The sequence below is a fragment of the Monodelphis domestica genome, chromosome 1 (assembly GCF_027887165.1).
Source record: "Monodelphis domestica isolate mMonDom1 chromosome 1, mMonDom1.pri, whole genome shotgun sequence".
NCBI classification, from domain to species: Eukaryota; Metazoa; Chordata; class Mammalia; order Didelphimorphia; family Didelphidae; genus Monodelphis; species Monodelphis domestica.
Window position 1 is genome coordinate 208,847,702 of NC_077227.1, and position 11,777 is coordinate 208,859,478.

Genomic DNA, 11,777 nt, shown 5'->3' on the forward strand with positions numbered 1-11,777 from the left:
TCTGTCAATAACTTATTTCCCATCTTTTTTCTCTCTATTTTCCCTTGTTCTCATAAAAAACAAACAAACAAACAAAAAAAAAAACAAAAGACCTCCTTCCTCTCCCTTGCCCTCATAATTTTATATTTCTCCTAGTTCTTAGTCTAGAGCACTTTACTTCTCTACACCCTCCTTTCCTCTCCATCAAGGAAACCTGGCTTATACTCCTCTGTCTCTTTTCCTTAAACAATCTAATAATAACACCTCCCCCCATGTCTTATCACCACTCCCTCCCAGTAGCAGGCCCTGCAGTTTAACAAGTTTATCCAAGAAATCCTAGATTCCTTTGAACACTGATATTAACTTCTCTTAAAGTTAGGAAAAAGAGGAAGTATTTGCAACCAGTGCACCAAAAGGATTGTTAGCCTGAGCAGCTGCTTTACCCCAATTAAAAGTTGGACCATAAATAGGTCTTTGTTTCTTTTGTCTAACTCATTTCCCTTTTCTCTTTATCTCACTGTAACTCCTGTCTCTTAGTCTCCATTGGGAAGCCATGAGGTCCACATGCCTGCTGGCTTGCTAGAAGGTTGGGTTTCTCTTCAGCAGGAGGGCCCTCTTCATCAAAGTCTTGTCAAAGTCTATTCAAGCTAACTCCACCCTTACCCTAACCCAACCTTCTCACCTCTCATACACTCTTGCTTCTTCTTTTTCCTCTCAAAGGGAAAAATAATACAGAAGTTCATTTCCCGATTTTAAAATTTGTTTATTTATATTGCCAAGAAATGTTTCTCTTTGAAGTGTTTTGAGGTGGCTGCATGGGGGTAATCTGCTGGGGAAAAAAAAGATGAGAAGGATGGGATCAAGTCTGGCTGATCTTGTTTGACAAGGAATGAAGGAGATATCAGAGGAGATGTCTGATTGCTATGAAATGAGGAAGTGCTTAACAAGAGCCCTTTGAATTGTTTAGTTCAAATAGGTAGTTAGCTAGGAGTAGTGAAATGAATCCTGTATTTTGAATGGGAAGACCTGGAGTTTTCTTCATTCTGATCCTTATTTTATATAAGGGGTGCCAAGAGACAGATCCAAATGCTGATTCCCTGATTCCAAAATCCAGCATCTTTTCTCCTCTGCAAAAATGAGAGAGATTTAGAGAGTAAGGTACCTTCTAGACCCAAATGCTACTCTGTGTCTGAAAAGGTCCAATCTTGTCCTAAAGGAGGTTACAATTGGGCTAGGAATCGTACCTTTCTCTCTAGAGAGATCCCTTAGCAACCCAAATCTCTTCCTTGTAAGGTAGAAGCTGCATCTCTTCCAGGGGATCCTGAGAAAATCCTGTGAGTTATTATTGTTCATTGGGAAGACGTCAGAAATGATAGCACAGGAACAGACTCCCAAATAATATCCCTCTAGGATCCCCTATACCCTAGTGTTCATTCTGGCCCCTTTAAACAGATGTGAAACTAGAGCTATTCTCTAGAAACCTCCAGCGGTGTGCAGGACTGGGACCAAGGGCTCCATCTACATCACCATGCTCCAGTGGAATGCTAGTCACTTACAATGACTTGTAGAAGATACCAAGTCTGCCATTGTCAGACCTACCGGACGGAGAAGTAGGAAGTCAGCTAGATTTGGTGCTTTCAAATCAATTAATCTTCCCAATTTCTACTCATAGCCCAGACTTCAGAGTAGCCCTAATCTTAATCTTCTGATTTTAGCTAATAGGATTAGAAAGATCTATTCAATTCAATACGGATTTGTTGGGTGTCTACAAAGACAAGGCAAAGAGGAGAGGGACTGCAGAGATGAACGGTGGTGGGGTGGTGTAATGTATTGTAAAGACTTGGTGCTCTTTGGCTGTGTGACCGTGGGCAAATCCAGTCACTCTCTGGTCCTAGTTTTCATGAGATATATGGACCCTAGAGTTAGAGCTAGGAAGAAACCTGATAGATCATCTAGTCTAATCCTCTCATTTTACAGATGAGGAAACAGGAAGATGATTTTTCCAAAGTATCAAGTCCGAGAGACAAGTTAAAAACCGGATTCCCTGATTCCAAATCCAACACCTTTCTTCTGCAAAATGAGATATTTGGAGTGTAAGGTTCCTTCTAGCCCTAAATGCTACTACTCTGCCTGAAAAAGTCCAATCTTGTCCTAAAGGAGGTTACAATTGGGCTAGGAATCGGACTTTTCGCTCTAGAGAGATCCTTTAGCAACCCAAATCTCTTCCGTGTAAAGGTTTCAGAACCTTAAAATACAAGGGAGATTTTTGGGGAGCTGTTTCCCGAGGGGGTACACACGAAACATATGGCAGAAAGAAGAATTCTATTCTCAGAAGAATGAACCTTAAGCGAAATTCAAGTTCTTTAAAGATCATTTTTGGGGTTCTGCGCTATTGTAAAAAAATTGCGGTTGCCCTAGCTCAAGTGTTGTTTCATGTTAAGATTACCGAGAATACAAGGGGGGGAAAATTACGGAGTGAAACAAAAATTGAATCCCTTGCCGTGCTATTGTTTCCACAATGCCGTGACTCGGATTCGAACCGAGGTTGCTGCGGCCACAACGCAGAGTACTAACCACTATACGATCACGGCGAGCTAACCGGGACCCGTAGGTTTTGCTCTACTGTTAGTCTCTTCTTCAGTGATAGACCCTCCCTAACAGTACGTCATTCTTCGTTCTGACTTCGAGGAGGAGTTCCAAAGGGAGGCCGACGCTAAGAGCGCAGGCGCAGAACTCCACCAGAAGAGAAAGTCTGACATTTATTTCCTGCCTGTGAAGCAACCGAGGATTGTTACGCTTTGAATGTCTCGGACCAGAGGAAGGACCGTTTTAGATAGCTAAAAAAGGGCTCCTCGGTTACAGGACTCTTTTCGGAATCTTTCCTAAATGCAGAATTCCCTCCAAGTGTTGGGAGAAAAGAGAAATTCTGCCGTGAATTGTTATTAAGGGAAAACCAAAATAACCAAATAGCATTTACTAAGCGCCTACTATATGATGATAGGCACTGAGGTAGGTGATCGGGGTACAAATACAAAGAATGAAGCAATCATCTCCAGGAGCTGACATTCTTACAAAAACAAAAATTGGGTCCCTAGAAAGCAGTCAAGAGGAGAATATTCTGTATTTCTTATGGATAAAGTATAATAATAATGACTAGTATTGAGAGAGTGCGTTAAAGGTTTGCAAAGCATTGTTTGCCTCATTTTATTTACTCTCCAGTATCTGTACTTAGGGGAGGTTTTGGGGATCCAGTCCCATCCAACAAGCACTTATTAAGCGCCTACTCTATCACAGGCAGTGAGGTTGTTGGGGGGGGGGGTACAAATACAAAGAAAGATACAACCATCCTAAGGATCTGACATTTTCACATAAACAAAAATTGGATGACTAAAAAGGAGTCGAGGAAGATTTTCTTTCTCCTATGGGGAGAAAGTCACAATAATAACAGCAACAATTAACATTTATAGAGCTCTTTAAAGGTTTTCAGAGCATTTTACTTATCTCTGATCCACCAACCAGAACCTGTGGGAGGTATGGGAGATCCAATACCATCCAACAAGTACTTATTAAGCGCCTACTGTGCTAGGCCTTGGTGATATAAAGCAAAAACAATAGTCTCTGCCCTCCTGGAGCTTGGGGGTAGAGCACACACACATTGGTAAATATAAGCCAGATCTCCAGTCCTTTAGATATTACCAGATCACCAGATTCTCAAACGAAGAGTCCGAGCCAGAACAATCAAATGAGTCAGATTTGGAGAATATTTTAATGAACTTCTCATTTTTAATCAGTGCAATTTATGCTGTAGTTTTTTTTTCAAGATCATTTGTACATATCATTATGCTCTTAATTCCCTCTGTACACATTCATGTTTTTATAAACATATTTTATACTTGTAATTATTAAAGGATTTATCAAATACAAATACAAAAGGGACGCATTCATTGTGCATTAGGGACCAATAGTTACTATGCGTCAATTTCATAGCTTTTTTTTTTCCCCGTAGGTTTAACAATATGCTTGATTCTAAGGGTTTCTTGTCGCTAGACTACTGAGTTCAGGATTGGGATATAAATACATTAAAAAAAAAAATCTAGCCCCCTTGCCGTGCCATTGTTTACCACAATGCCGTGACTCGGATTCGAACCGAGGTTGCTGCGGCCACAACGCAGAGTACTAACCACTATACGATCACGGCAAGCTACCGGGGAGCTGGCAATAAAATTTGTCACTCAGGCTTTTCTAAGTATGAAGCACCGCCCTCTACTGCTGACGTATTTCTCATAGATCAGTGTAGCGCCTGGGCTCACTGCTTCCTTCACAGGCTCTCTCTGCGATACGCAGGCGCGCGGTTCTCCCGTTCAACTCGCTCTGGTTTTGCTCCACCCTAACGGGAGCTGACCCTAGGCAAGCAAGTCTGCTACCTCCTCTGACCACGGGTTACTTTCCCCTCCGCGTCCTGTGGCAAATCGGTTCGGACTTCGGGAGACCATTCCTTTCGAATGGCTCCGTCTTCGGACCCGAGATGAGGGAGGGCGGGGGAGGGGAGAATTCTCTCCCCTCGGGCAGCTAGGTGATTTGGGGCTGGGGCTGGGGCTGGTAGCGGAATTCCCCACGTGACTACTCTACTCGGAAAAGAGGGAGACCTTGCTCGGCTGGGCCACGTGGGCATGAGGCGGGGGGAAGCACCCAGCAAGTTAGAGGAGCCCTTCAGGCCGCATCCAGCTCCCCATGGAGTCTTGCCCAAGGGCAATTTGGGAGGCTTTCTTGCGGAAGAGGGGATGTGTATGTGTGAGATGACTGGACATGGGCGTGCCTCTTCACTGTAGTAAAATCTTGGTTTCTACCTAGGTTTGGTAATGAGCTTCCTGTTCAGACCTCGCAGAGGGAGTACTTTGTCTTGCTTCATTCATTCGTTCACTCATTCACTTTTAAAGCCCTTCACAACCCTCCACCATCCTACCTTTCCAACCTTCATAGACCTTACTCACCTTGGAGGACTATGATCCAGTCACACTGACATTCTTGCTGTTCCTTATATATATGAGAAATCCCATCTCCCAACTCCAGGCATTTTCACTCTCTGTCCCTCCCTCATTTCCTGGCTTCCTTCAAGTCCAAGATAAATGCCACCTACAAAAAGTCTTTCCAGTTCTCACTTAATATTAGTGCTTTTTCTGTGTTATCTCCAAATTATCCTACCTATAGCTTGACTGTAAAATTGCCTATTATATCCTCCATTAAACTAACTCCTAGAGTTGGGGCTGTTTTGTTTGGGGAAGGGGGAGTTCTTTGTCTCCCCGGCCCTCAACACAGTTACTGAATATAGTATTAATAAATAATTAACAAACACTGGAAAATAATTTATAAATGCTTCTTGACTGACCGATCCATTCGCTTATTCACTCAACAAGAGAACTGATCATACAATATTTTGAATCATAGTTATTTGTGTATGTTCCTTTCCCCTATTAGTTTCCGGAAAGGAGAAAGTCTAGTTTAAATCTCGTAGCGCTTCTCTCCTCCCCTTCCCACACTGGTGGTTTCATAAATATTGTCCTTTCTCCCCCCATTCTTGTTCTCCGGTCGCATAGATTTCATAGCAATCCCTCCTGGAGGGGGCTGCCTCAGGGTCAGTTTCAGTTTCTTCTTCTTGTGCAGGAAAAGAATCGGGGCGATCGGCTGGCACTTCATAATTAAGGATGATTTTTATTTACAATGACCTTCAGTGAACTTGAAAATGGCAAGACCAGAGCAAGTGATGAAATAGCTGAAAAGAAACATTGAGAAGAACGTGCACTCGTAGCGCTCTGGTAGCTCGCCGTGATCGTATAGTGGTTAGTACTCTGCGTTGTGGCCGCAGCAACCTCGGTTCGAATCCGAGTCACGGCATTGTGGAAGCAATGGCACGGCAAAGAGCGTGTATTTTGTTTCTTTTTTAAAATAAATCTAAATTTTAAGGCGCTTATTTTAAGGCAACTTAAAAAAGTTGTGACTTGAGGAAACCCAGTGTGTTCAGTGGTGATGACTTATTTCTTCCCTGTGCATTGTACACTTAAAAAAACAAACTTCATTTAGGTGCTTCTCTTACCTGGAAGTTTAAATTTTTCCACATAATATCTTTGGAGAAATCTCTGTGCTCTTAACAATTTAGTTGTTTTTATTTTTTTATCTTAATATTAAACATAAACAAATCAAACTTGCTAAGTAACTATTTACATTTAAATTAATTTCTATTCATAAAGTATAAATTGTCTCCCAATAGGATTTTGTTTCATTCTCATCTCTTTTCCTCTTAAATGCTTCTTGTAATATACGTTAAAGTCTTCTCTTTTTTCTTTATCTTCTTCGCATTTTTTCCCTATTCTTTATACTGGTTGGTGGACTTAATGCATTATAGTATACCAATATGTCAATGTACCACGATTTATTTAATTACATCCCTATATCAGACATTTAGTGTGCTTCCAACATTTGATAACTACATATAAGTTTGCTAATGAAATTCTTTGAACAGAAAGTTCCCATATAGAATGGTTTTTAAAGACTATTTTATTTGTTTTTTTAAAATACGTTTTTATTGATGTCTTCTGTTTCTTAGATTATCTCAGTAACCCCAAGTTTCCCTTCACTTGCCCCTCACAGAGAGCTATCTCATAGAACAAATAATTTTATAAAGAGGGGAAAAAAATAAGCACAACTGATCACTGATCAATACTTTGATAAAGCATGTAAACGTGTAATCTATAACACTTGAGACCTCTAGCTGCCACAAAGGTGTGGCTTAGGGAATATCCTTTCATATCAATCGCTTCATTCAAATTCTGCCATATTTATAATTTTGTTACATTCACTTTTGATTTTTTGTCAATTGTTCTTTCCATTGACTTGTAGTTATTGTGTGTATGTATGTAAGTGGGTGTGTATATATGTGTGTGTATGTGTTTACTTTACTCAATCAGTTCCTGTAGATTTTCCCATGCTTCTCTGAATTCAGCATACGTTATTTTTTTTAACAAAGTAGTAATATTCTAACTCATTAATGTCACGCAATTTGTTTAACCATTCCCCAATCCATGGATATCTACTTTGCTTCCAATTCTTTGCTGTCAGAGTATTGTACTGTTTAAAATATTTTAAGGGCTTTTTTCTTATTAATTACTTTCTTAGGACATAAGCCTTACTAAGTGTATTAGTATGTCTATCTTCTCATAATCCTTTCAACACTGGCAATTGTCACTTTTTGTCATCTTTGCCAATTTACAGGCTGTGAGGAGAAACCAAAAGGATTGTTTGGGTTGTCAATTATCTTATTAGTAATTTAGGGCATTCTTTCATGTGGTTGTGAATACTTTGCAGTTCTTTTGAGAGCTGTTTGTTTATATCCTTTAATTACTTATCTATTGGGGAATAATTGTTAGTCATATATATTTGTTATTTATATATACTTTGGAGACCGAAAGATTATCAGAAAAATTTGATACAAAGATGTTTTCCCCTCATTTGTCTACTTTTCTTATCTTGGGCGCATTAATTTTGCCTATACAGAAGCTTTTCAGTTTCATATAATACAAGTTATCAGTTTTAGTTTTTGTAATTGTGTCTATCACTTGTTTGGTTAGGTATACATCTTTTACCCATAGCTGTGAGAAGTATATGATCTGCTTCTCTTCTAATTTTTTTGTAATCTTATCACTAATGTTAAAATTGCATATCTATTTAGACTGTATTGAGGAGTATGGTGGAAGGTGTAGTCTAAACCTAATTTCTGCCAAACTGCTTTACAGTGCTTTTTGCACTTTTTATCAGTTAAGGAATTTTTCATTAGACAATTTATGTTTTCCAATTGGTGAAGCACTCAGTTATTGAGTCCTATTGTTTCTGAACCTCCCTTGTCTAGTCTGTTGGCTAGTCTCTCCATTTTTAAACAGGAATAACAGATGGTTTTGATGGCTACTGCTTTATAATATAGTTTGAGGTCTGGAAGTGCTATTTCTCTTTCATCTCTACTACTTTTCATCCTTTCCCTTGATATGTTTGATCTTTTGTTTTTCCAAATGAAATTTGTCATTTTTAATCAAGTTTCATGAAGTTCCTCTTGGTAATTTGATTTGCATAGCATTAAAAGTATAAATTAATTTTGGCATCATTGTCACTTTAATTATATTGGCATGACCTAACCATGGGCACAGAATATTTTTCAAGCTTTTTAAATTGTTCTTCATTTCTTTAGGGGATATTTTGTAATTGAATCTATCAAGTGGTTAGTATGCTTTGGTAATAATAATAACAATAACTAACATTTATATAGCATTTATTTTGTGTCAGTCACTGTGCTAAGTGTAACTCCAGAAATTTGTTCAATCTGAAATAAAACAACTGAGGCAGAGTTCCGAGCCAATAACTATTGATTAAAGGGGCTTGCCCTCCTTCAACTAATAGGATCCCAGACTTTCTTCAAGATCTGAGATTCTTCCTTGCTCCAAAGTACAAGTTTTATAACCCTGGAGACTCAGACAGTCCAGATGTTGCAGTACAAAATACAAATTCTCATTGTTGGTCACAGGCCATCAGAACTACCCTCTCCCCTCACTGGCCCATGGAAAAAGGGCAATGGGCCTGTGGTGAGGCAGATACCACCCAGTGTTGGGCAACAGAGAGAAATGCAAAGGGTGAGAGGCTCTTCAAATAACCAGGGGACTTTCTAAAGAGGTTTATGATATCTCTATCATTTGGGACTTAAATGGTTAAGGCCTACAATGGAAGCCTTTGGCTCCAACCAAGGATAGAGGTCTGGAGATCTTACTCATGAAGCCCAGTGGATGGAGATCATCTAGCTAGAACAGTTTGTAGTCAGGCAAATATAAAGAGGAACCTTTTTAACCTAATCTAATTACTCCTAATTATATTATGTATTAGGACTGGTTGATTATTCTTTTTAAATTTAAAATTTATTTATGTTACATTAAAATACCTAGTTAACTCTCTCCCTTCTTCTCTCCCTCCCATTATAGAAGGTATGATTTTACAAAAATATATATGTATATGTAAAACTATGTCTTACTTATTTCTATTAATCAATTCTTTCTCTGGAAGTGGCCATGCACAAGTCATTCCTCAAGCAATATTTCTGTTGCTGTATATGATATTCTCTTGGTTTTACTTGTTTTATTCTTCATAATTTCATTTAGGTATTTCCATGTTTTTTTCCAAAATTAATCTGTTCATTATTTCATATGGTACAGTAGTATTCTATCACAATCATATACCATAACTTGTTTAGCCACTCCATAGTTGATAGGCATCCTTTCAGTTTCCAGTACTTTGCCATCACAAAGAAAATTGCTATAAATATTTTAGAGCATATAGGTTCTTTCTCTTTCCCTTGATCACCTTAGGAAATAAAACGAGTAGTGGTATTGCTGGGTCAAAAGGTATACAGTTTTATAATTCTTTGAGCATAATTCCACATTTCTCTCCTAGATGGTTGTATCAGTTCACAATTCCACCAATAGTGTATTAGTATCTCCATTTTCCCATATTCCCTCCAACATTTGTTATTTTGCGCTTTTATCATTTTAGCCAATCTGATTGGTGCAAGATGATGTCTCAGAGTTTTTTTGATTTGCATTTCTCTAATCAATAATGGTTTAGGGCATTACAATATATAGTTACACATAGCTTTGATTTCTTCATCCCAAAACTATCTATTCATATCATATCTTTTGACCATTTATCAATTGGGAAATGGCCCATATTCTTCTATATTTGACAAAGTTCTCTATATATTTTAGAGGAGACTTCTTCTATCCAAGAGACTATTTATAAAAATTACTGTATATATGTAGATGTTTATTAATAGATGTGAATACAAAAGAAATAATCACTTCCTCTACAGAATCACATTAAACTGATAGTACTGATTAAGAATTAGCATAAGGATAAAATCATTGATTTAGCAATCAGGCAGGGGTCAACTCAGATAGAGTAGTGATCCAAGGGTCAAATTATTTCACACATAAACACTTTATAATTATTATCTCATTTAATCCTCACAACAGCCCTGGAAGGCAAGGTGCTATTATTATTATTCCCATTTTACAGATGAGGAAACTAAAGTTAAATGAATTGCCCAAGTTCACATAGCTAGTAAATGTCTGAGGTCACACTTGTACTCAGATCTAGCCTGTCCCAGCCTCTGGTGCTCTATCCACTGAAGCATCTGGTGAAAATTACTGAAATTTAGAATTATTATGTTATACAACATATTCTTATGTTAGGTCCTAAGATGGGAAAATACCTATCCTTTAGCCAAAATGGACATATCAATTTAACACCTCAGAAATTATTAAGACTCTTTTGTGTAGGTGTTACCAAGTTAGGCTTTGGAGATAAATAATAAGAAAAATGGACTGAGTCCAGTTCTCACAGAGTTTGAAGACTAGTGAGGAATACAATAAGTACAAAAATAAGTATAGTACATGGAAGTTGAGGAGGGAGAGAACTCTTAATAACTATGTGCTGTGAGAACAGAATGAAAGCTGGTGATAGACTGATTCTATCCTATGTACCATCTCTTTTGTTAAAGTTTGAAGATCTGTGCAATTGTATGATCTGCCATTGAATTTCTTATATATCTTCTATAGTCATAATAAAGTTTGAACTTGAAATTAAATAATAGAGACAGAATGTCTACACCCCCCATCACCTAAAACAGGGCTCACGGAGAAGATAGTGGGTGTTCAAACCATATTACAAACCTGGGGCTGAAGTTTTGAGAGTAATCAGATAATTTTTTTTCCCCTTTTAATCTGTCTCAGAATGAAGATGAAGTTTGTGAGGGTTTTGTGAGCTTAAAAAAATTTTAGTAAATTCAGTTCTACCATTTAGAATTTAAGTGAACCTGCAGTGATTTCTAGTATTTGGTTTTCCTAACAGACTAACCACCATGCCATGGAAGGGAATACAGTAGGGAATAGAAAGAGTGTTTCTCTGTCTTCTAGGAAGTGATTAGGAAGACCCCATGGGACAGACACTAGACTCTCCATTATAGTGAGCAGTGAAGGACTCCTCAATTAGGTGGCAAAATGGACAAAGCACTGGACCTAGAGTCAGGCTGAAACCTTAGATGAAATTCTGCCTCAGACACTGTGTGATCCTGAGCAAATTGTTTAAAGTCTCTTTGCCTCATTTTTCTTAACTGTAAAATTGGGATAATAATAGCTCCCACTTCCTAGAGTTGTTGTGAGGATCAAATGAAATCAGATCTGTAAAGACCTTGGTACATAGTAGGCACCTAACAAATGTTTATTCTTTCTTACCTTCCGAAGGGCACATTTGGGTGAAATGGGAAAGGCTGGGAGGTACATTCTCCACTTGAGCACTATGTATTGTTCTGAAAACTCCAAGTCCAGTGCTTTCTACTACACCACAAGATTTTTCATAATAAAAACTTACATTATAGCCAACACTAAGCTTTAGAAAGTTATTTTCTTACTACCACCCTATTAGGTAGCTAGTACATTACTCTTATTTTTCAGATGAAGAAACTGAGACTGAGAGGGGTTTTGTCATTTGTCCAGGGTCATGCAGCAAGTTCCTGAACAAGGATTTGAACATATATCTTCTGATTCCAAGTCCAATTTTATTTCCATTCTATCTCTTTGCAAAAACTTGTTACCATAAAAGGAAGAAATATCAGAATGCGGGGAGGAAGGACGATGGGGGAAGGGGGAGGACTTCTTGATAAAATAATCATGATGAAGTTTTTAAGTGTAATGAAAAGGATAGAGATCTGT

The 11,777-nt window shown here is 38.3% G+C and overlaps 3 non-coding genes across 3 annotated transcripts; 1 reads left to right on the forward strand and 2 right to left on the reverse strand.

The window, feature by feature from the left end:
- Positions 1-2,498: 2,498 nt before the first annotated feature.
- Positions 2,499-2,570, reverse strand: TRNAH-GUG (transfer RNA histidin (anticodon GUG)). Its single transcript has one exon. It is a non-coding gene; the product is annotated as a tRNA-His (tRNA).
- A 1,535-nt stretch (positions 2,571-4,105) lies between these two features.
- TRNAH-GUG (transfer RNA histidin (anticodon GUG)) lies at positions 4,106-4,177 on the reverse strand. The gene has a single exon. It is a non-coding gene; the product is annotated as a tRNA-His (tRNA).
- Positions 4,178-5,799: 1,622 nt separating this feature from the next.
- TRNAH-GUG (transfer RNA histidin (anticodon GUG)) lies at positions 5,800-5,871 on the forward strand. The gene has a single exon. It is a non-coding gene; the product is annotated as a tRNA-His (tRNA).
- Positions 5,872-11,777: the final 5,906 nt, after the last annotated feature.